Source organism: Dermacentor variabilis, unplaced genomic scaffold (assembly GCF_050947875.1).
Source record: "Dermacentor variabilis isolate Ectoservices unplaced genomic scaffold, ASM5094787v1 scaffold_12, whole genome shotgun sequence".
Lineage (NCBI taxonomy): Eukaryota > Metazoa > Arthropoda > Arachnida > Ixodida > Ixodidae > Dermacentor > Dermacentor variabilis.
In genome coordinates this window covers 24,662,894-24,686,294 of record NW_027460280.1, presented here as the reverse complement: position 1 = coordinate 24,686,294, position 23,401 = coordinate 24,662,894, and the positions used below count along the sequence as shown (strand labels likewise).

Below are 23,401 nucleotides of genomic sequence, written 5' to 3'. Positions count from 1 at the left end.
TGTACAGTGATTGAACTCCAGGCAATAAATTTGGCGCGAATGTAAATTTAAATACGCTGCTCTATTGGCTTTCAGGAATAGCATAATACACGGCCACTAGGAGATTTTCTCATTAAAAATAAATTGTTGATCCGCAAGCTAACGATCATGTGCAATCATACTTTAATATGGAAGATGCCATTTTTATTGCCCTATTCGGCTTCACTATAGTGGTGTCAGTTTTTCAGTTAAGAATTTAGGCATCCCTCTTTGGGAATATATGCAAATTTAAACCCTATCTATTATTGTTTCAGTACAGTGCTGTACAACGTAGGCCGCGTAGGTTTTCTTTTTCCCGTCAGAATATAATATGATCTACTTGTTTGTTAATGTAAATTCGCAGGGAACCGACCCAGCGCTCCAAAAACGTATAAACGCTGTGAACTCGAGGTTTGAGCCACTTAACGCGTGAAAATAGCATTCAAAAGAATATTTCACTGAGAGAATAAATTTTCTGCGTTCTGTTCTTTTTCACATCCTCTCACCAATGTTGAGAAATTTTGCAGCATCCGAGTAGGTTTAAAGTATTTATCTAAGAATGATAAACACTTCAAAATCTCAAATGAATTAGTTCAATAATTGCGCGATGAACTATGGCAGAATACTCAACTCCCTTGAAACCTAATCAAGAAAAATAATGGAAATAAGTAGTGAGTTGCTCTATGCCCAAGACACAAAAGAATTTGTAAATGCAGTTTTCAGAATTGAAATGCTATCACTTTAACTACTGTAAAAACTTGCTAAAAATGTATTTTAGTTTTCGTTTTCCAGTAAATGATCACGCACAGACGGTGCAGAGCGGCGCATCAGTGACCGCTCTCGAAAATCTACATATTAAGGGAAAAGCCTTAAGTGGTTCATACCCCCGATGGGCTTGAAAAAAAAAGCATGTCGTCCGGTCCATTGATACAACAAAACTATTATCATCAGCAATGGTTCATAAACCCCTAAGCAAGCAAAATATGCAATGGATCAACCCTCTCATATTACAGACGCTACAAGCACTCATCAAGGTCAATCGTAAAGTGAATGCATTTGTTGGAATCGCACATACGTACAGAAACGCGGCGCCTAGTCGAGTAGTACAAAAACCCACGGCACCTTCTCATTGGCTCAAACCCCTGTAAGCAAAGAAAAATACAATGGTTCACACCCCGCGAGGCTGAGGCTACAAGCGCTCAGCAAAGTGAAGCGAACAGTGCGTACATTCATTGAAATCACCCATACAATACACAGAACAGCATACGTTTCGATCCCCTGCTGAGAGGATTAAACGTAAAGTCGAAGAGAAACATCGGTGGCGCAAGTCCGACTCCGCTATACGAGCACGCGAAGCCGCATCTAAGCGCCGAAAATGAACTGATTCAAGAGGGGAGAACTTTGGGCCAGTTGGTCCGACATGTTTGAAGAGGAAAAGAACTGCGGCTTCAGACGGGACGTGATTAAAGTCCTGTCCAATCCTTCGTCCCGTCTGACGTCGCGGTTCTTTTCCTCTTTAAAAATGAACTAAAGAAGCCGAACTGCGAAAGCAACAACGCGACGATGCGAGACGGCGCATTACCAAGGGCGCAGCAGGCTTTCGCCTTCACGTGTCACAGGAGTGTAACATGCCGCCGCTTTCTTTTTGTGTAACAACAAAATATTGCAGACCACTCTGCCTCTAGGCACATCTTCCGCTTTTGGAAAGCTTTAAACCAGATTTACCCAAACTCCTCTCATTCATTCCTCTTGTGGTCGCTATTTAAAATATAGCTTGGATATATGAAGAGTGAATTCTTTTGCAGAGAGTCTAGCAGCAAATACTTTCCACTCTCTTTAGCGCGACTTCAATGCAAACATCTTTCCAACTCCTTGTCATTTTGCTTCGGCTCGGTGATGTCTAGTAACTCTTGAAGTTTGCCAACCGCCGCCACTCCCAACCAGCCCATAGCGCTTCCCCTTGTTGACAAGCGGGACCGCTGTCAAACTCACAGCGCTACGTCCATCGAACGTCGGGTCATTCTTGTCACGCCTGAGCATGATCACCCCTAGGAATTCGAGCTCTTAATAACGTGGAAACAATGTTCACCGGAGCTTTTTAGTGTCGCGAAGACAAAAGAACTCCAGCAGATCCCATCTTAAGATGACTGTCGAAGTTCATGCGATTAGCATTCACGCAAAGTGGCCACACAGCCACGACTCACCGTATTGACTATGATTCCATTATTTAGAATCTCTATTGATCCTCCTAAGATTTCCAATGGATTCGGCTATATGCGACACACACTGTATCCGTGATTGACTCGCTTTGTAATGACCATCGCTCGCGAAGGTTATCGACGACGGTAGGACAAGGACCACACTGCGACAGCGCATGCAGTCACCACGATGGATTTATGAAGAAATAATGACGTCGATTAGGGATTAGGCACAAAGGCATTATGAGGATGACGGCGTGATGGCGGCGAGACGATTCTGATCTGATGACGATAAATAACTGCGACGACAATTACAATGCCATGACGAAGGCGGTATAATTACGATTGACTGATTGATGATTGCACTAGTATAACGGAAGGAAAGAGAAATTATGTTGATGGGAAGGATGAAGGCGGTATTACGACGACCGCATGACATTAATCGGATGACATTTCTATAATGACGGCGACGGTGCGGCAACATCGTGACGAACTTGGCGTGGCGACAATGGAATGACGATAGGTGTACGATGATGACGAACATGGTAGGGCGCCGACAGTATCACGAGAATCAGATGACGAAGCCGGAATGACGACGGTATCACGACTAGGGTATTACAACAAATGCATGACGATGACCGTATGTCGACGTTGCAGTGACGACGATGGCATGACAACCGTGATATATGGCCCTATAATGTAAAACTATTCCAATATGTTTTTATTTCAATCTCCTGACCTCAAATTTGCGTAACTGTCGACGCAAGGATCGGGCGGTGACCCGCAGGGTTGTCTGAAGAGACCGATCAAACGCTCTCCTCACTTATAGAATGCCACTTTTGTTTGCTTTATAAACTAATAACATTTCCTACACTGAGCGGCTTATTTAATTGGCTGACAAGAGGCGAGCAGCACGCTCAAATGGAGAGGTATTCGATGGGGCCGAGCCAGTGCACTGAAAATCGATAACCGGATGAAGAGGGTGGTACCGGCGTCTGCGATTGGTCCGCTTTCCCTTACTTAGCTTGCGGTGGCTGGTCGAAAATCGCAGCGCCATGTAATGGAACGTTAAGAATGACGCTATTAGCGGCGAGAATTAGGAGTAGCGCCCTCTCGCGTGTGACGTCACGGCCAGGACGCCGCTCGCTCCGTCTCGATCGGCGGCCGCCCGCACTCGTTCCCTTCGTGTATGCTTGGGGTATGGGTGGCGCGAGCCGCACTTATTGAAGGGTATATCGGCTTCTTTCTGCTGCCATGCCTGAACCACAGTTGCTTCTCCTAAAGCACGTGAGTCAATAACATTTGGGGCTTGGATATCGCAAGCTATGTAGCGTTGAACGGGGCTACTGGTTTTACAATGCATATATGCGCCGGGTCTGTCCATAAATTTTGCGTAAAAGGAATGTCTGCAAATTCAATACGCGAAGTTGTGTACGATGCTTCGCTAAACACTTAACATTCCCTTAGAATTTAGCTATGAGAGGCATTGCATTTTACATGAAAGAAAAATCTTGGTAATTGGCGTCAGCATGTTATCCCTGTTAGAAAGACATTGCCCAGCGAAGCTGCCATAATGATTCTTATTACTCTGGTTAGTTGTTCTAGCCAAATACGGCCATTTATTAATGCGTAAAAGAAAGGGTTAGGCGCCCATTTTTTATGAAAAAGTTTGCTGCTAGTTTCACCCCTCTCTGATACATGCCTCCAAAAAACGAATCGCTCATGGCTGCTAACACGACGGCGCGTCATATAGAGTATTTACATAGTTCATTCACAAGTACCATAGTAGAAATCACTTGAGAGAAAAGTTCCGTTGTTAAGATCGAGAGCCAATCAATTGCAAGCGATGAAATGTTTCATAGTGACCCTCAGTAGCCTTTATCGACAATATGGCACACCCATCACGCAACGGTAGCACGCAACGGTGGCAACCGACTGTCGGTATGGCGAGGCACGCTTTGTTCGTGAAACCCATCAGTTCACTACAATTTCGAATTGAAACCATAAAGAATTTTTTTACAGCTCCAATCGGAATGGCTAAAATATTCTCGAGCTACTACAGCGCAGCTTAGATTGCCTAGAAAAGGAAAACTCGAGAACTTTCTGTCTCACCATGTCTCGATCGAGCGTTGTTTAATTACGCTAACGGAGAACTACTCGCTTCGTCGGTACATAAAAGAGAACCTCGCCCAACTGCAGCCAAAATAAAGTTTGCTCCAATCCAATCGCAAACATTCATAAAGAAAACACCACAAGACTTACATATATATTCACTTGATTTTTGACCCTCCACAGCGGAATTGTATCTTCAATATGTCCCATACTACTAATGATTGGCGCTTCGACTTCTTTCTGGCTGCAGCATGCGGTCCAACAGGCATACTTTACAAAAAAATTTACGCCGAGTAGCCTGTGTCAGTTCGCCAAACAAATTCGTCATGTATATTCCTCAAACAACAAGCACCAGTAAATTTCTCGAGTTGAACGTGTAGCACAGAAAATGGAATATATATTGGTACATTCCATTTTGTATTCTGTAAATATACGTAAGCCTTCATTAGCTTTACTTCAAATTACCGCCGCTTAAAGTAAACACGTGTAGAAGCGCATAATTTTAAGAAGCAGTCAAAGAAGCAAGTTGTGCTTGTAGAACCTAACTGCAGTATTAGTTAAGTCCTCGTGTTACTGCCGAGCGTTTCTGTGAAGAAACGCAAAAATTCGATATTACACCATGAACTACTCGTCGTGAGCAAACCGGTTTTAGCGGATTGTAACTGTTGTAGAAGTCATATATAGCTAGCGTCTGTGACATACTTGTTGCACCGCGGCAGGTATGGTATCATAACTGGGTTCTTAATTTCTATATTTTCGTGGTTGTCGATTGAAAAACCCGCAATGGACTGGTCTGCGCTGCTTCGGCTGGCATTGTAGCGTTGCCTTCGAGAGCTGCATTGGTCGTCTAAGAAATAAGCTCTTTGAATAAATTTTCGCAAATGAAGACGTCGTAAAAATATATTTGAGACGACTGCCATAAGCATAAAAGCAGAGAGGACGAGGGCGAGCAAACGAAAACACCGCAGAAAGCGCCCGGACACGGCCCGAACTGTAGCAGACGACAGGCGCGAGTCCTTGCCCTGACGTCACGCGAGCGGCGCTCGCAGCGCCCCTGTAGTTCGTTCTCAGGGCTAATAACGGATGCTCAGCAAAGAAGAGTTAGCAGAGCGAGGTCGTAAACGTGTCGAAAGTGCTCGAAAACGTTACACGGTCACACAGAAAGCTTTATTGTATGCAAATAAACCTTTGCTCTCCGGAAGGACCGAATAGCCAGCGCCTGAGCGATCAGCGGCAGCCATCTTTTATTCCTTTCAGAATGGGGCCGCCTGTGGCTATTCAGAGAAAAAATACCACTTTTGTTCGGCATAATTATGCTACTTTATCGCGTACACGTCACTTTCAGGAGGTGAGTTTTCGCGGTTTGTGACGTCGCGTGACGGGCACGTGAAGTGGGTGCAGCCCTGAAACTTTTGACCAATAGCCGATGTCTCGTGGCGAGAAGCGTCGAATCAGAAATAAATATTTTTTTATCGACCCAATCATGCGTAATCAGTGTGTACCTGCCACATCAGATGGGGAGCTATCGTGGTTTTCGTGACGTCGCGTGACAGACAGGCGAAGTGGGGGTGGTCCAAAAGAGTTTTGACCTGTCGCGGAGGGCTTATTGCAGAATTGGAATAGAAAAGTCTGGAATAACTGTATGTTATAGCACCCATAGTCACGATTGAATGACGACAGCATGATTACGATGGCGTGACGTCCGTGAAACTGCGAAGGTGGCATGACGTTGAGGGTAGGACGACAATTTGATGACGTTTTTGAAATGATGACGTTTTGAAATCACTAAAACGGAATCATAATGACTGTATGACGATGATGGAAGTAGTATGACCCCGAGGACATGCGTAGTATCTTAAGTTAGTAAAAACAACCGGATCACATGACCTAAGATAGATAGATAGATAGATAGATAGATAGATAGATAGATAGATAGATAGATAGATAGATAGATAGATAGATAGATAGATAGATAGATAGATAGATAGATAGATAGATAGATAGATAGATAAAGTGCCTAAAGTGGGCAAAGAATGGCGATCGCATTAAAGTGTGGGATGACAGTGGGCGCGGCTGATCATTTTGACCGTTGTCTCCGTGGCCGAAGAGCACCGCTGCACTAATCTGTGCAGCGTATAGTTTTTATGGTCTTCGCTCTTAAGCGTGCAGTTCTCATAGCATTTAGTTACGTAGAGTTGCAAATAGCATGTCTGTGCCTAATACGAGTTGGCTTTGAAATATTCGAAAATATTGAATACCTTTTGAATATTGAAAGGTGTAGCGATGGCGTAGAGGTAGAACACCCGCCTCGCGTGCAAGAGGTCCGTGGTTCGAATCCCTGTGCCGCGCAATTTTCCACCGGTTCAGTACTTGGCCACAACCTCCTATATGAACACAACAATCAAACCCCGGCCCTCAGTGCCCAGCAACTGCGAAGCAACTGACCATGGCGGCGGTCACACCTGCGACGCAGCAGAGGGCGCTGAGAATCCCTAGCTCCGGACACGCCGGCATTAGAATATGAACCTGGCAACGTTTAACGCTAGAACGTTATCTAGTGAGGCGAGTCTAGCAGTGCTATTGGAAGAATTAAAGGGCACTAAATGGAATATAATAGGGCTCAGTGAAGTTAGGAGTCCAAAAGAAGCATATACAGTGCTAAAAAGCGGGCACGTCCTGTGCTACCGGGGCTTAGCGGAGAGACGAGAACTAGGAGTCGGATTCCTGATTAATAAGAATATAGCTGGTAACATACAGGAATTCTATAGCATTAACGAGAGGGTGGCAGGTCTTGTTGTGAAACTTAATAACAGGTACAAAATGAAGCTTCTACAGGTCTACGCCCCTACATCCAGTCATTATGACCAGAAAGTCGAAAGCTTCTGTGAAGACGTAGAATCGGCGATGCGTAAAGTCAAAACAAAATACACTATAATGATGGGCGACTTCAATGAAGAGCAGGGGAGATGGGCGATGGGCGACTACTAGGAAGAGCAGGGGAGAGTTATTAGTAGAGTTTGCGGAACAGAATAATATCCGGATAATGAATACCTGCTTCCGCAAGCGGGATAGCCGAAAGTGAACATGGAGGAGCCCGAACGGCCAGACTACAAATGAAATCGACCTCATACTCTGCGCTAACCCTGGTATCATACAAGATGAGGACGTGCTCAGCAAGGTGCGCTGTAGTGACCATAGGATGGTAAGAACTCGAATTAGCCTAGGGAAGGGAAGAAACTGGTACATAAGGAGCCGATCAATGAGTTAGCGGTAAGATGGAAAATAGAGGAATTACAGATCCAGCTACAGAACAGGTATTCGGCTTTAACTCAGGAAGAGGACCATAGTGTTGAAATAATGGACGCCAATCTTACGGGCATCATTAAGGAGTGTGCAATAGAAGTCGGTGGTAACTCCGTTAGACAGGATACCAGTAAGCTATCGCAGGAAATGAAAGATCTGATCAAGAAACGCCAATGTATGAAAGCCTCTAACCCTACAGCTAGAATAGAACTGGCAGAACTTTCGAAGTTAATCAACTAGCGTAAGATAGCTGACAGAAGGAAGTATAATATGGATAGAATTGAACATGCTCTCAGGAACGGAGGAAGCCTAAAAGAAGTGAAGAAGAAACTAGGAATTGGCAAGAATCAGATGTATGGGTTAAGATACAAAGCTGGCGATATCATTACTAATATGGATGAGATAGTTCAAGTGGCTGAGGAGTTCTATAGAAATATATACAGTACCAGTGACGACGATAATGGACGAGAGAATAGTCTAGAAGAATTCAAAATCCCACAGGTAACGCCGGAAGAAGTAAAGAAATCCTTGGGAGCTATGCAAAGGGGGAAGGCAGCTGGGGAGGATCAGGTAACAGCAGATGGTAGGTGGTTGATGGATTGTGCTAGAGAAACTGGCCACCCTGTATACGCAATGCCTCATGACTTCGAGCGTACCGCAATCTTCGAAAAACGCTAACATAATCCTAATCCATAAGAAAGGGGACGCCAAAGACTTGAAAAATTATAGACCGATCAGCTTACTGCCCGTTGCCTACAAAGTATTTACTAAGGTAACTGCAAATAGAATCAGGAACGCCTTAGACTTCTGTCAACCAAAGGACCAGGCAGAATTCCGTAAAGGCTACTCAACAAGAGACCGTATTCACACTATCAATCAGGTGATATAAAAATGTGCGGAACATAACCAACCCTTATATATAGCTTTCATTGATTACGAGAAAGCGTTTGATTCAGTCGAAACCTCAGCAGTCACGGAGGAATTTCGAAATCAGGGTGTAGACGAGCCGTATGTAAAAGTACTGAAATATATCTATAGCGGCTCCACAGCCACCGTAGTCCTCCATAAAGAAAGCAACAAAATCCCTATAAAGAAAGGCGTCAGGCAGGGAGATACGATCTCTCGAATGCTATTCACAGCCTGTTTACAGGAGGTATTCAGAGACCTGGATTGGGAAGAATTGGGGATAAGAGTTAATGGAGAACACCTTAGTAACTTGCGATTCGCTGATGATATTGCCTTGCTTAGTAACTCAGGGGACCAACTGCAATGCATGCTCACTGTCCTGGAGAGGCAAAGCCGGAGGGTGGGTCTAAAAATTTATCTACAGAAAACTAAAGTAATGTTTAACAGTCTCGGAAGAGAACAGCAGTTTATGATAGGTAGTGAGGCACTGGAAATGGTAAGGGAATACATCTTCTTAGGACAGGTAGTGACTGCGGATCCGGATCATGAGACTGAAATAATTAGAAGAATAAGACGCCTTAGAACACGCACCTAAGAAGCGATATATAATAAGGAAGAAGAAGCATGTGCTTGCTGCGGTAAAGCTAGGGAAACGACGGAGCATGTTTTATTAGAATGTGAAGACGTCTACCCAGCGGTCTATTTAGGCACCACTGGCCTCCTTGAAGCCCTTGGGTTCAGCGTAAGTCGTGGTAAAGCAAACATGTCCGTTATAGGCATTAGTAATAGGCGATTGGAAGATTGGTGGAAGAAAAGTAGGGAAACGACAAACGACGGAGACGTACAAAAGCACAGTTCGCAATAGGGATCAGAAAATTTAGGCGTGGTAGTTCATAGTGTTTTTTTTTCATTGTTTAACCTAGGTAGAACATTAGGCAGGATAATAGTAAGCGCTTGGTGGCGCAACCCACCGCCCGGTTCCAAAGGGGACGCTCATAACTTCCGTCCATCCATATCCATCTTCTTTAGGTTTGCGTTTCCGTACGGTAAAATAAGACTTGAAAGGACGCGCACCGTAACATCACGCAAAGGTGCTAACGTTTAACATACGTAAGGCGACGAACGCTATTCTAAAACTAATAGCTTTGTATCTGCAGGGCCCTTTAATGGCGAACTGCACCTCAGTCGCGGGTTGGCCCGGCTTTGCACTACCTTTGGGATCTGCCCACGTATGGCGAGTGCTTAACGCCTGCTTCATGTCCACCGCGGGTAGGCCCGGTATTGCACTATCTTCGGGATCGGCCCAGGTATGGAATGTTGTTCGTCTAGCGCGGACATGATCCGCCAGATCCTAGCTGTCAACAACTTCGCTGTACAAAATCGCCCAGGAAAACATATTCAACGGAAGCTTCGCGGGAGCCTTTATCTCGGTCAGACATCTATCCAGAAGGATGACGAGCTTTCTGGCAGGTGTCTAGCAAATCGTCGATTCATTGCTAGTAGAGCAAGTAGTTGGCTGTCTTCGAGATAATCTGACGCATAAGCGCGCTCGTTTCTCTAACACGGGGAAGCAACAGTCTCAGTGTGTGGTTCTTTTTGTTGTGTTTTCTTTAGTTGTGCGTCATTGCATACGTCATGGCGCGGTGATCGAAATCTTTAACGTCGATACGACACGTGTTGGTGAAAACAGGAGGCTCGAAGAAATGTCCCTCATTCCTTGGCGTTTGCCGAAAAATGTGCAGATAGACAGCCCGGCAGTCACAGTATTGCTAAATTGCACTAATACCACAGAGACAATTTTTTCCGTGTTAATTTCATTTCATTTCATTTCATTTTATTACCTTCAAGACCCCATTCGGGGTATTACATAAGGGGTGGTTAACATGTGAACATAACAAAAGGCAGGTGTTACATCGAAATACAAGTTTCTAGAAATTGTGAATGACATGTGATGGCAGCGACATTAATGGGTAGGTCGTTCCAGTCCTTGGCAGCTCGAGGAAAAAATGATTGAAAAGTGACAGTTCGTGTTCGAGGACGGGAATCTTGGAGTTGATGGCTGGTGCGCTGTGACATGCGTGAAGATGATGGCGTGACGTAAGGCGGGTGGTTTAGTGAGCTGTAAAAAAATTTCTGATAAAGAGAGAGCGTGGCGATGCGACGACGAAAAGCAAGAGATGCCAAGCTAGATTGTGCCTTTAAGTGTGAAATGCCGATGTTATATGTTATATGAATCTAGTCGCACGATTCTGAACCGACTCGAGTGCATTGATGATATATGTTTGATGAGGGTTCCAGATGGCGGCGGCATATTCCAGTTGTGGTCTGACAAATGATTTGTATGCGAGTAGTTTGACGTGCTGTGGAGCATGACGAAGATGACGTCTCATGAACCCAAGGGACTTGTTTGCTGACGAGATTACGTTAGTCGCATGCGCATTCCAGGAAAGGTCGTGGGACAGGGTTACGCCTAAGTACTTATAGGCTAGAACTGATTCTACTGGGACGTTTGCAATTGTGTAAGTAGACAGATCAGGATTACGACGGCGGGAAATTGAAATAAATTTGCACTTGTTAGGGTTCAAGGCCATTTGCCAACGGTTGCACCAGTCCAGCACGTTATTAAGGTCATTCTGGAGAGATGCTTGGTCAGAGATGTTAGTCACCGTACGATAAATCACACAGTCGTCAGCGAACATACGAATAGGACAAGATACATGCAGCGGAAGATCGTTAATGTATATTAGGAAAAGAAGCGGTCCTAAGACGGAGCCTTGAGGGACACCTGAAGTGACAGGGAGTGGTTCGGGGGAGACGTTATTGACAAAGACGAACTGGGAACGATTAGTAAGGAATTCTTTTATCCATTGTACTACAAGAGGATCCAAGTTCAATCTAGACAATTTTATTAGCAAGCGGTTATGAGGCACTGTGTCGCAAGCTTTAGAGTAGTCTAGAAAGATTGCATCGGTTTGAACGTTGTTATCAAGATTAACGTGGAGATCATTAAGGAAGATAGCTAGTTGTGTTTCACATCAAAGCCCTTTACGAAAACCATGTTGTGAAGGATGAAAGAAGTTTGCCGAGTCTAAAAAGTTCATGATATGCGAGTATATGACATGTTCCATGATTTTGCAAGGAACACTAGTTAATGAAATGGGGCGGTAGTTTAGGGGGGAGTCTTTGTTACCTGCTTTGAATACTGGAACGACCTTTCCCACTTTCCAATCATCCGGTAAAGTACCTGTCGACAATGATTGTGTGAACAACAGAGTGAAACATGCCGCGGATATATGCTTAGTATTCATTAGGATCTTTGAGTTAATTTCGTCTACACCAGAAGAAGTATATAATTTGTTTTTTTCAATGATTGATAGTATACCATCTACCGAAAATACAATGGGTGGCATATGTGATCTTATGTTAGTAGGTAGTGGAAAGTCTGGAGTGGTAGTTTCTTTTGTAAACACGGAAAAAAATGCCGTGTTGAATATATCAGCGCACTCGGCGTCCGTGGCGGTGTCGCCTGCTGCATTCGTCCCGCTGATGGTACGAGCTTCTTGGGGATTTAAAATGCGCCAGAACTGCCGAGGATTTTGACTAAGTAGCCGGGGCAGGTCGACGTTATAAAAAGATTTTTTAGCAGTGCGAAGGGCACTCAGGTAGGCGTTCTCTGCCGTGTAGTATTTAGACCAAGCCTCGGTGCTTCCAAGACGCGTGGCTAGCCGGAAGCGACGTTTCTTTTGGTTTTCAAGCTTCTTTAAAGCTCTGGTGAACCATGGCTTATTTTGATTAGTGTGCATAGTTATTCTTGGTATATGTTTGTTTACGAGTTCATTAATTTTATTTTTAAATAATGTCCAGTTTTCTTGAGGAGAGTGCATATGGAATAATGTCTCAAAAGTTGAAAAGAAGTCACCTAACTCGTAATTAATAGCTTCGTAGTTCCCTTTATCATATAGGTATATAGTTTTGTTAGATTTTCGTTGTCGCATGGCTTGAAAGGTGAAGGTGGCATGGATTACTTTATGATCACTTACCTCACGGAGGTAAGTTATGGATGATAGACTGTCAGGATGGCTGCTTAGTATAAGGTCGAGTACATTAGATGTATCTTTTGTAACCCGCGTAGGCTCTAGCACAAGTTGAGTTAGACTGAAATTAAGACGCACATTAACAAATTCTTTAGCAGCCTCATTGCCTATTATTAAAGCACTGTTGTTAGTCCAGTTGATTTGCGGAAAATTAAAGTCGCCGAAAAGCAGGATTTCTGCGTTAGGGTGTTTTTCACTAAGTTTGCTCAAGATGTTATTAAGTTTATGCGAAAAATCAGGAGTGTTATGTGGTGGTCTGTAACAAACGCCCAAGAGAACAGTCTGTGGTGAAGCGCGGCAGATTAGCCATATTATTTCCAAGTCAGTCTCAATGGTTGCAAGCGTGCACGATAAATGGTGATGCGCGGCGATTAGCACACCGCCACCTAGCGAGATTTCACGGTCTTTCCGGAAAAGGCAGAAATTCAGCAAGTCAGCAAGAACCTCAGTATCGGTAATATCGTAAGTGAGCCAGGTTTCGGTTATTATTAGCAAATTACTGTTAGATGACAACACGAGGGTAGAGAGAATATCGAGTTTAGGGAGGAAGCTGCGTGCGTTGGCGAAGATTACGGAAAAGTAGAGGTTAGCTCGTGTCGATACCGTAGGGCGTTTCGCGCGTCGAGTTGGCTGCTATTGCAATTCTTTCACACTCTGTGTGCGTTCATCGAAAACATAGCGCTTATTACCCATAAACAGAGTTTTAAAGCGCAGGGAGTAAGGTGCCGATTTGCTTTTTGCGAATGAAAGAAGGTGTCTGCGGGCCAATTGAACAGGACGCGTAAAATCCTCGCCAACGCTGAAGTTTGTTCCTTTAAATTTAGGGCCGTTAGAGAGAACAAGATCTTTTGTTTTATGAAAGGTGAACGTCACTATTATGGGGCGGTTACGATTAGCTGCACGATTGCCCAAGCGGTGCGCGCGCTCGATTTCTTTTGGGTCAAGAGTGATGCTCATATGTTTGCGACAGTGGTCAATGATTATGTGCTCCGATTGCGCGAACGACTCTGACCCTGAAGATTCATCAATACCATAAAAAAATAGATTGTTGCGCCGAGAATGATTCTCGGCATCATCAAGACGCGCTTCCAGCCTCTGAATTGTGTGTGCTGCACGGGCAGCATCACTCTTCACGCTTTCTATGTCAGAACGCAAGGGGATTAGGTTTTGGTAGTGGGTCTCGAGGTTCGTCATGCGCACGCTCAGATCGGATATTGCTTTGTCAGTTGTTAGTAACTGAGACTTGCCTTGAATCTCGGTGATCAGTTGCGATTGGCCTGCGGATAGGCTCTTAAGTTCTTTTAGTACGGCTTGACTATCAGGTCCAGGGTTAGTTTCGATGTCACCAGCCAGCAACAATAAAGAGCGAATAACATCACAACACTGAACAACAATGGAAAGGCAGCAATGTGGGCCCGGCAGCTGCAGTAGAAAGTAATTAATTGAACGCTTCGTGAAAAGACTATGATTTACTGACCTGCATGTAGAACATCAGCGGATTAGCGTGCTGTGTTGACGCACAGCAGCCGGGCCCAAAAAACGCCTCCGTGAGCGCCTGCTCTTTTATAACTGATGGGCGAATTGATGTTGGTGGCGATAGGTATTCCGACCGCAAGTCGAGTGACGCTGCCGGGAACAGTGGCGCTGCCGGACACACGAACAGTCTCAGTGGTCTGGAAGTGATGCTGGCATTCATTGGTAGGTAGAAAACAGTTGTGTCGTAGTCGACATGCCAGGCAGGATGCGGTTGGGGTGCGTTTGGAAAAACCATAGCCAGGGCAAGGAACAGAACGTGGATCATCGTGGGAAGTGACATCTGCATGTAGAACATCAGCGGATTAGCGTGCTGTGTTGAAGCACAGCAGCCGCTGTGCTTCATTGCAGCAATGCATTGATAACAATACACGGAGCTGGCGCGTTTCGTTGCGCAGCCTTGGGTGCTTGACACGCGGAAGCATGGTGCACTCATATTGTCATAGGCAGCTTTTTCTTTACATTTGCTTTGTCTGCTGTTTTTGCGCATCCCAGGCTATCTCGCTTCACTGACTGCCATCGAGCAGACTGGGGTAAAACTTGTGGAACAGGCACAAGCGTTCTAATAACCAACCTGCAGCATTTAACATTGCTTATCTTCACCGCAAGGCTAAGATTGCTAGGCATTGCATCAAGTTCCAGTGGATACCTTACCATGGCGGTATTCCGGGAACTTAAAAAGCGGATGAAGCTGCCCGAAATGGAATTCGATACCACAATTTCAAAAGAACATTTTTTACAAAAGCCGACGCTTCAAACATGGCAAAAAATATACCTATCAAGAAAAAGACTCCATCTGGAATCTGCCGCTTCACTAAGATAACTTCTTCTGTTATATTGACCCGGAAATGAGACCGAAAATTCCACGTCCACTTCCTCGACACTTAGAGACATTGTACCATCGTCTTCGACTGAACGCGGCATACACAAACACGGCATCCGTACCGCATAGGGCTTACCACTAACCCCTACTGATATAACTGTGGCAACTTAGAGACAATGGAGCACATGTCACTAGAAGGCCCCACGTGCCGCGACGAGAAACAATTTTTTGAGCAACAAATGGACATGATTTGCCACGATCCGTTAACATTACCCAGTATGTTAGGTTCAATGCCCGGCCGTTCGAAACGGCGGCGGGTTTTGGATTGATTGTTCAAATACCTGTCAGAAATTGGTCTAATAGGAAAGCTTCAAATATTGAACATTTCATACACAAAATCCTAAATTTACCCGCCATCTCACCTGCAAATATTATTATCAGGCCCACTTGCACATTTCATATTTATTTTCCTTCTCTTTTTCTCCCACTCTAATCTGGAATCCTTTAATCCCATTCCCCATCCCTATTCAGAGTAGCATGCCAGCGGTTGTATACGTGCCGGCAAAATTCCTTGTATTTCTAATAAAGAGTCTCTCTCACTCTCGTGCGAATGAGAAACTCGGTGCATGAATAGCACACCTGGTCAAAATAAATTCGAAAGCTCTCCGCTGTGGCGTCTTTCATAAACCACTCTCCTATACTTGTTTTCCCTGGTGGCAGGGATGTTCGCTAGTGATTGTGTTAGGGAGAGAAAAAGGATGCATAGAAAGGCAGGGAGGTTAACCAGAGGCAGTTCCGGTTGGGCACCCTGCACGCTGGGAAGAAGTGATTGTGAGAATGACTGTTAGTTATAGGGTGGCTATTGGAGCAGAGAGTTCTAAGTCTAAGAGAGAGAGAGGAAAGGGGAAAGGCAGGGAGGTTAACCAGAGAAAAAGATCCGGTTTGCTACCCTACGCTGGGGAGAGAGGGGAGGGGGAGGTAAAGTAGTAACAAAGTAGAGATAAGAAAGGAGCATAGACACACAATCACAATCGGTCACTGTCACCGAATACTGTCATCGCACAGCACAGTAACACTTGCAGCACTATCAACATCTGTTCAGGCTACAGCCACTTGTCCAATTCTGTCGCCCTCAAAAACCGCAACAGTGCCCTCGTCGCCCTCTGCTGCCATGGCTTGTGATGGCGGTATTTTAAAGTATGTTCCTCTGTGAAAGGTCTTCGGTCAAAGCGCGCTATCGCGATTGCGAGTGATTGTCTCTGTAAATTATAGCGAGGACAGTAACAAAAAAGGTGTTGAAAAGTCTCCTCGTTACCACAGTCGCCACACGAGGCGTCGTCGGCCCATCCAATTCGGTAAGCAAAAGACTTGGTGAAAGCCACCCCTAGCCATATTCGACAAAGCAGGGTAGCTTCGCGACGGCAGAGTCCAGCTGGAATACAAAGGCGTAGAGAGCAGTCAAGATTGTGGAGTCGGTAGTCGTGAAATCTTCCAGCGTTCCACAAGGAGAACGTGATGTCACGGCTGAGCATTCGAAGTTTTCTAGCGGCATCTGTCCTTGATAACGGTATCGGCTCCTCTTCGTCCCCTTGAAGAGCCGACCGAGCAGCGTTATCAGCGTGTTCGTTCCCTATGACTCCGCAGTGACTTGGAAGCCACTGAAATGTCACGTGGTGTCCTCTCTCAGTTAAGGTATGGATTAGTTCTCTAATCTCAAATACCAGTTGTTCGTGTGGTCCGCGCCGCAGGGCCGCTAGCAAAGATTGCAGTGCTGCCTTCCAGTCACTGAATATTGACCATCTGCGAGGTTGTTCTTGGCTGACGAGACGAAGTGCAGCGCGAAGAGCAGCAAGTTCCGCAGCCATCGCTGTCGTTGGGTGACATGTCTTGAAACTGATGGTGGTGGCTTTCGCTGGGAAGACCACGGCTCCTGAGGAACACTGGAGAGTTGCTGATCCGTCAGTATAAATATGTACGTGTTCGGCGTACCTCTAGTGCAAAAGGAGCAGAGTTAGTTGTTTAAGAGCAGGTGATGACAGCTCAGATTTTTTTTCCTGATTCCTGGTACGGTGAGGTGCACTGCGGGTCGAACCAAACACCATGGAGGAATCGATGGCTTAGTTGCGGGGGTGAAGCCTGATGGAAGGCAGGTGTAATACTCCGAAATCGTAGTACAAAATAATGCCTGCGGCCTTTCTGACGGTAGTGTTGCCAGATGGTGGGAACAGGCACGGGCAACGTGCCTAATGTGCACTCTCAACACTTCTACCGCAATGTGTGTTTGTATAGGTTGGTCCCGGGCAATTGCAATAGTCGCTGCTGTCGATGTGCATTTTGGCAAACCAAGACAAACCCTGAGAGCCCGAGCTTGAATAGCTCTAGAGCACGAAGATTTGTCTGGCAGTTGTTGGTGAGTACGGGCAAACTGTATCTGAAGAAGCCCAGAAAAAGAGCCCTGTACAATTCCAACATTGCATGCACTGACATTCCCCAAGTCTTTCCTCCCAGAAACTTGAAAAGTTGGGAGATTGCTGTCAGACGCTGTTTCAAGTAGGTCACGTGCGGGCTCCATGAGAGATCTCTATCAATGATTAAGCCAAGAAATTTGTGAGTCTTCTCATAAGAAATTATTTGGCCATTTATTGAGAAGCCGTAGGGTGTCATTGGTTTGCGAGTGAACGCCATTAGTGCACATTTGTCTGACGAGATTTCAAGACCTTGGTTGCGGAGGTATATAGCTGTTAGAGTAGCAGCTTTTTGAAGTCTTGCACGTATCTGAGGACGTGTCACACCTGAGGTCCATATACATATGTCGTCGGTGTACATTGATATCTTGATCGCTGCTGGCAGATGATCAACGAGACCAATGAGTGTGAGGTTGAATAGGGTGGGGCTTAGTACACCGCCTTGAGGAACACCTCGGTACGTGTAGTGTCGTACGGTTTCACCATCACCGGTACAGACAAAGAACGATTTCATAAGAAGGTAATGAGAAATCTATTGGAAAACTCGACCACCTAGGCCAACCATCTCAAGAGCATCGAGGATAGCCTCGTGAGGTACGTTATCGTATGCCCCCTTGACATCCAAGAACAAAGCTGCAGATAATCTTTTGCGTGACTTTTGAAGCTGGACGTAGGTAGCGAGATCAACAACAATGTCTACTGAAGAGCGATCTCGACGAAAACCAGCCATGCAATTCGGTAACATGTTGTAGTGTTCCAGGTACCACTCAAAGCGGGCAAGGATAATCTTTTCCATTATCTTTCCCACACAACTGGCCAGCGCCATTGGGCGGTATGAGGTGAGTTCAAGTGGGGACTTGCCTTGCTTCAGGAGGGTGACCAAGCGGCTTATCTTCCATTCTTCGGGAACCATGCCATCCTGCCAAGATGAGTTGTAGAGATGTAACAGTTCTCTCCGTGCGCCATCACTCAGGTTGTTCAAGGCGCGGTAGGATATTCCACCTGGTCCCGCGGACGAAGAACGCCTGCATATAGCAAGAGCCGCTTCTAGTTCCTCCATTATGAAAGAAGATCCATACGGCCGTCGCGTGAAACATGGATGCGACTGGGGGCTGGAAAGCCTGGACCGGTTGCTTGGCCAGCGATCCTTGCACAAATGTCTTCTGCAACATCAGCCTCTAGCCGCCCCTGGAAGAGCGCCAGCGCTTTGAATGGGAAGAGTTGTTCAGGGAGGGAACGTAGACCACGTATGGTTCTCCAGATGTGGGAAAGTGGCTTTCGGGGGTCTAGTGACTGGCAAAATCTTGTCCAACGTCGAGATGCCAATCTATCCATGCGATGTTGAAGTTTCTTTTCTAGTCGTCTGGCTGTCCTAAGGTCTTCGATGGATTTTGTACGGCGGTAACGCCACTCCGCACGACGACGGAGTGCACGAAGTCGCTCCAACTCTATATCCAATTCAGTGTGTTTTGACGAAACCGTGACCGTGCGCGCGGCGTGTAGCATTGCAGACTTGATTGCTTCCTCTAATCCAGAGGACAAGCCCTCTCGACAAGCATCTTCCATGGTGGAAGTAAAATTGGTCCAATCAATTAATCGAATGGTGTTCCGTGGGATGGGACTGGACATCCTTTTGATGACAAGGTACGTGGGAATATGATCACTCCCGTGTGTCTCGATATCCGAAAACCATTTAACATATCTTGTGAAAGTGCTGGAGACGAAAGCTAGGTCAAGACAGCTGCCATAATTCACGCCTCGTATAAACGTTGGGCTGCCGTCATTCAGACGTGAAAGGCCGTGGTTGCAGGCGAAGTTTGCAAGTCTTTGCCCTCTTGCATTTGTCCTTGCGCTTCCCCATGCTATATGGTGCGCATTGAAATCTCCGATGATGACAGATGGGGCAGGGCACACAGACAAGATGTTCGTTAATCGTTTGGGATCGAAAATGCTTGAAGGCGATATATAAACGCCTACAAGTGTAAACATGAGTTTGCCCTATTTAATTGTTAGGCAAACGTATTGATTCTTATCATGAGGCGGAATCGGCTGGCGAACATAGGTTAGTTCTCGACGAATAAAAACGATGACTTTGCTGCATGCATCAGTTCTTGCGGATATAACAGCTTCGTATCCCGAAAATCTAACTGGTTTTGACACATTAGGCTCACATATGACAATGCTTGGGAACAAATTAGTATATATATATATACTGACGAAAGTCTGAAAGGCGTGATTTTAGTCATCTGGCTTTCCACTGTATGATTGTGCCGCCTTGACTTCTACTCGAAACGATGGGCGATGGTTGGCTATGTCTCTATTCGAGGGACTCAAGCACTGGGCTTAAGGCGTCCAGTACTTTCTGTGCATTTTGAGCAGACGTAGTTCCAAGGTTCGACAGAATCACTCGAATGGCATCTATGAGGGGACGCAGCATTGAAAGGACTTGACGATCTGCTTTGGGCATGTCATCAGCGGCAGGAGTAAGCTCCCGAGCGGGCTTGACAATCTATAGTTCTGTGGATGATTGCCGGCTCGGAAGCGCAGGCCATTCTTCTTGAGACGAATTCCTTTCAGGCGACTTCCTTGTGCTGGTTAGCCCCTTTTAGGCCTGATTGGAGAATGTGAGTGCTACGTTGGAAGCGGCCCTCTCCTTTCGTGGCTCTGCCTTTTTTGAGGAGGTTCGGTGACGCCGACGCCGACGCCGGATCGTTGCAGCAGCCTCCCTGTGTGTCGAATTGTCCCGAACCATTTTCTTGAGAACAGCGACCTCTTTCTTGATGCGAGGGCAGTCCCTAGACGAGGCAGCATGGGAATCACTACAGTTGCCGCACTTTATGACAGTAGCCCGGCACGTCTCCCCCGCCTGAGGTTCAGCACAACGGGGACACAGTATCGAGTTTGGGCAAACACCCTTGACATGTCCAAGCCTAAAGCATTGATGGCATTGAAGAGTGTTTTGTACGAAGGGCCGAACAGGGTGTCGGAAGTGACCGACTTTGACGTGTGTTGGTAAGCAATCTCCTTTGAAGATCAGTTTGACGCTGCGCGATATTCCAGTGATGACAACACCCTCACTTGCTGGTTTGACAAGGATAGGCAAGTCCGCATTGGGAATGGCGACATCAAGGTCATAAATGACACCTGCTGTGGATGCATCATCCATCGGGATATATGAACGCACTTTGAAGCGCCCTAGCTCCGAGATTTGCTTCAGTTTTTCGAGCGCGCTCCCGTTGTTAACATCGATTGCGAGCACATTCTTTCGTGCATTTATCCGAATGTCCTTAATTTCATTCGGCACGACCCCTTCCAAGAAAACAGATAGTTCTTGCCTGTTTAGCAGTCGGAGGTTGTTTGAGGGCTCTTCGGGTACGAACACGATGGCGTGAGGCCAGCGTTCAGGCCTTGACTTCAGAGTCGCCGTGCACGCTTGCGTTGATGGGTTCGCGTTGACAGTCCTCCTTTTGGCCCTCTTTCTGCGCACAGTGATGAAGCTATCATCCGATGAGTCTTCATCCGACATCGAGTATAGCTCAGTGTCCTCGGTGTCACTGAGCACGCTTCCTCTCTTCCTCGTGAAGGACGGCCTTGATGAGCTCTGGCTAGGAGGGCCTCCGGAAGGCTCCGCGTCCATGGCCACAAGACCGGTAGCCGAGGCACTAGGAAATTCCGAAGATTTCGTCGGAAACCAGAGAACACAGATAGAAGCGTTCTAAGAAGAAGGCACTTCGTCGTCGTCTAAGAAGCTGTTCCCTTATGTTATACAGCTTCGAAATAGCGTTCCATGCGTGGCGGAAAAACCTGACACTGCTCGCGTTCATGACACGGAAGGCGACAGTCAACTCGACAGTGTACTCTTCGGACAAAAACCGGCGTCGCGCTTGCATTTTCACAGCCGAACGTCCGAAGCCTCACTGAAATTCGCAGTTGATAAAAATCGGAAATTCTTCATTTTCTACAAGATGTTCTTCTTCGTAGCCCCATGTGAAAGCTTACTACGGCTAGAAAATTGCTGTGTCAGCAAAACTTTTATTAGCAATAAATGGTCCTGCGCTTTCAGGGTTTATAAAAATCGTCTTTAAATGATCATAATAGGTGCTGCTAGTTCGGCATTTTCCGCCCGCACAAAGCCACACTCCGTCGAACACTGAGGCACCGCGTCACATTAACTTTACATCGTACAGGAAGCACCTAGCTTTTGGCCCGCTGTAAGCGCATTTGTGAACCTCGCGCATCGAATCTTTTCACTTAGCTCGCCCTGCCCGCCAATTAGTTTTCGTTTTTTCGCGAATAGTTTTAGGTGTTTCGTAAACATTAGTGCCACGCATGCGAACAACAGCACGCAAACTGGCGGGAACTTTTGGAACGCGCAGCGCAGCAGCCCTAGTCGCGTGCGTGTGGGCCGAGCCTCGGTGTAGAGGGGAAGGAGGAGCGCGCAGGCGCGGATCGGTACCCGGGGTCCGTGCGCGCTCCGCGTCGGTGGCCGGCCACAGAGGGGCCTGTCGCAGCCCAGCCGATAGTCGCCGGGTCCGCGCTGCTTGCGCCGCTGCTCCCTCGCTGCCGCTGCCTCAGCTGCCGACACCGCCGCCGTCAACAGGTGAGCTCTGCGCACGTGGCATGCCGACGGTGCGTTACACTGTCCGTATGATTCGCTCACACTTAGCGTCTTTTGCAATCAGCAATCGACTGGTTTGATAGTTCTGTTGGCGCCAGTTGAATGTTCATATCGAGCAGGAACGTTGATGACTCGCTCCTGGTCGAACCTCAGCTCGTGAGCTTTGCGACCACGCTATCAATTGTGCTGGTCGTTGACGTCAACACAAATTGTTATCAGTTTCAGCCTCAAATTTTCCCAAGTGTTTCCGCAGCGTGGTTGTCTTGCGAGAAATTTGAAGAAATGCTTACAAACCATGCTGACAAGTTTCCGCAGCAATTGATTTCGGAGGTGGATGACAGAACGATGCGCAACCACGGTGGTTCTCCAGAGCGGCAGTCATAGTGCTAGTTAACAGGGTGTCTCCTATGAAACATGTACGGATCCAAGAAGGACTTGAGCCTACGCAAGAACGTGCTGAAGATAAACGAAAACAAATGACAAAGGAAATGCGTACATTGAACAACCAGTGGCTCTAGTTGTGTAGGATGACCGCTTTGAGGGGCAGTACAGAACAGACCGCACGTTGCCTCTCAATACGGTGCACGGCACGTCGCTGTCTTTCTTAAGCACAACATTGCAGTCAGTCATGCTTGTTTATATATTTCCGCGAATATTTCAGGGCTGCACTATAATTTGTTTATTTTGTCTATTTGTGTGTGTTCGCATTCCATTTCGATCTCGAGTTTATGTATGCAGTATACCGCGTGCACAACTGTCCTCAAGAGCGTGATTTTTTTTATACTAACTTCAGCTGTCCTAGAAGCTATTTTCTCTGTTAGGGTTTCACTGTTGTTTGGTCTGGTTATACAGCGAATCGCTGTAGCAGAGCGAGATGATTTCGAAGTGCCAAGGGAGAAGTGCATTTATTTTTATAGCGCTTGCAAAACTACGCATAGGCAACAAACACTGAAACTTCGTGTGCCAACAGCAGCGGCGTAACGCATAGTCTTGCCAATGTAGGAAACAATTTTCAGTAGCGAATGCTTTCGATTTCACGTCAGCAAGTTCATCGCTCATCTTGAGAGACATGCGTTCAGCTTGTGACCGGACTGGGCTAGAACTTGTGAGGGCATGGCCATGAACAGAGCTTGGCTTGACACACAGCGATAACGCAAACTTTGATACACACCCACTTAAGTAATCGTTCAATGTGCCGTGCCGATTTCGCTGTCTCCATACAAGACGGTGTCTGTATATTTCAGTTGCACACTCAATTTCCGTAGCGCCTGCGGACGAGCGCTCGTTTCCCGTAGAATAGCCGTGGTATACTAGATTTCTGTGCACTCAAA

The 23,401-nt window shown here is 46.3% G+C and overlaps 1 protein-coding gene across 2 annotated transcripts in view; it reads left to right on the top strand.

Annotated features, from left to right (window-relative positions):
* Positions 1-23,401, top strand: part of LOC142565794 (neuropeptide F receptor-like) — a 717,880-nt gene that overhangs the window by 8,531 nt on the left and 685,948 nt on the right. The window contains exon 1 of one of the 2 annotated variants that reach the window (XM_075676328.1): positions 21,965-22,052. The exons of the other annotated variant lie outside the window; for it this stretch is intronic. The gene's annotated coding sequence lies outside the window, so the exon portion shown is untranslated. Of the gene's footprint in view, positions 1-21,964; positions 22,053-23,401 lie in introns of those variants that run through there. 2 annotated transcript variants of the gene reach the window in all.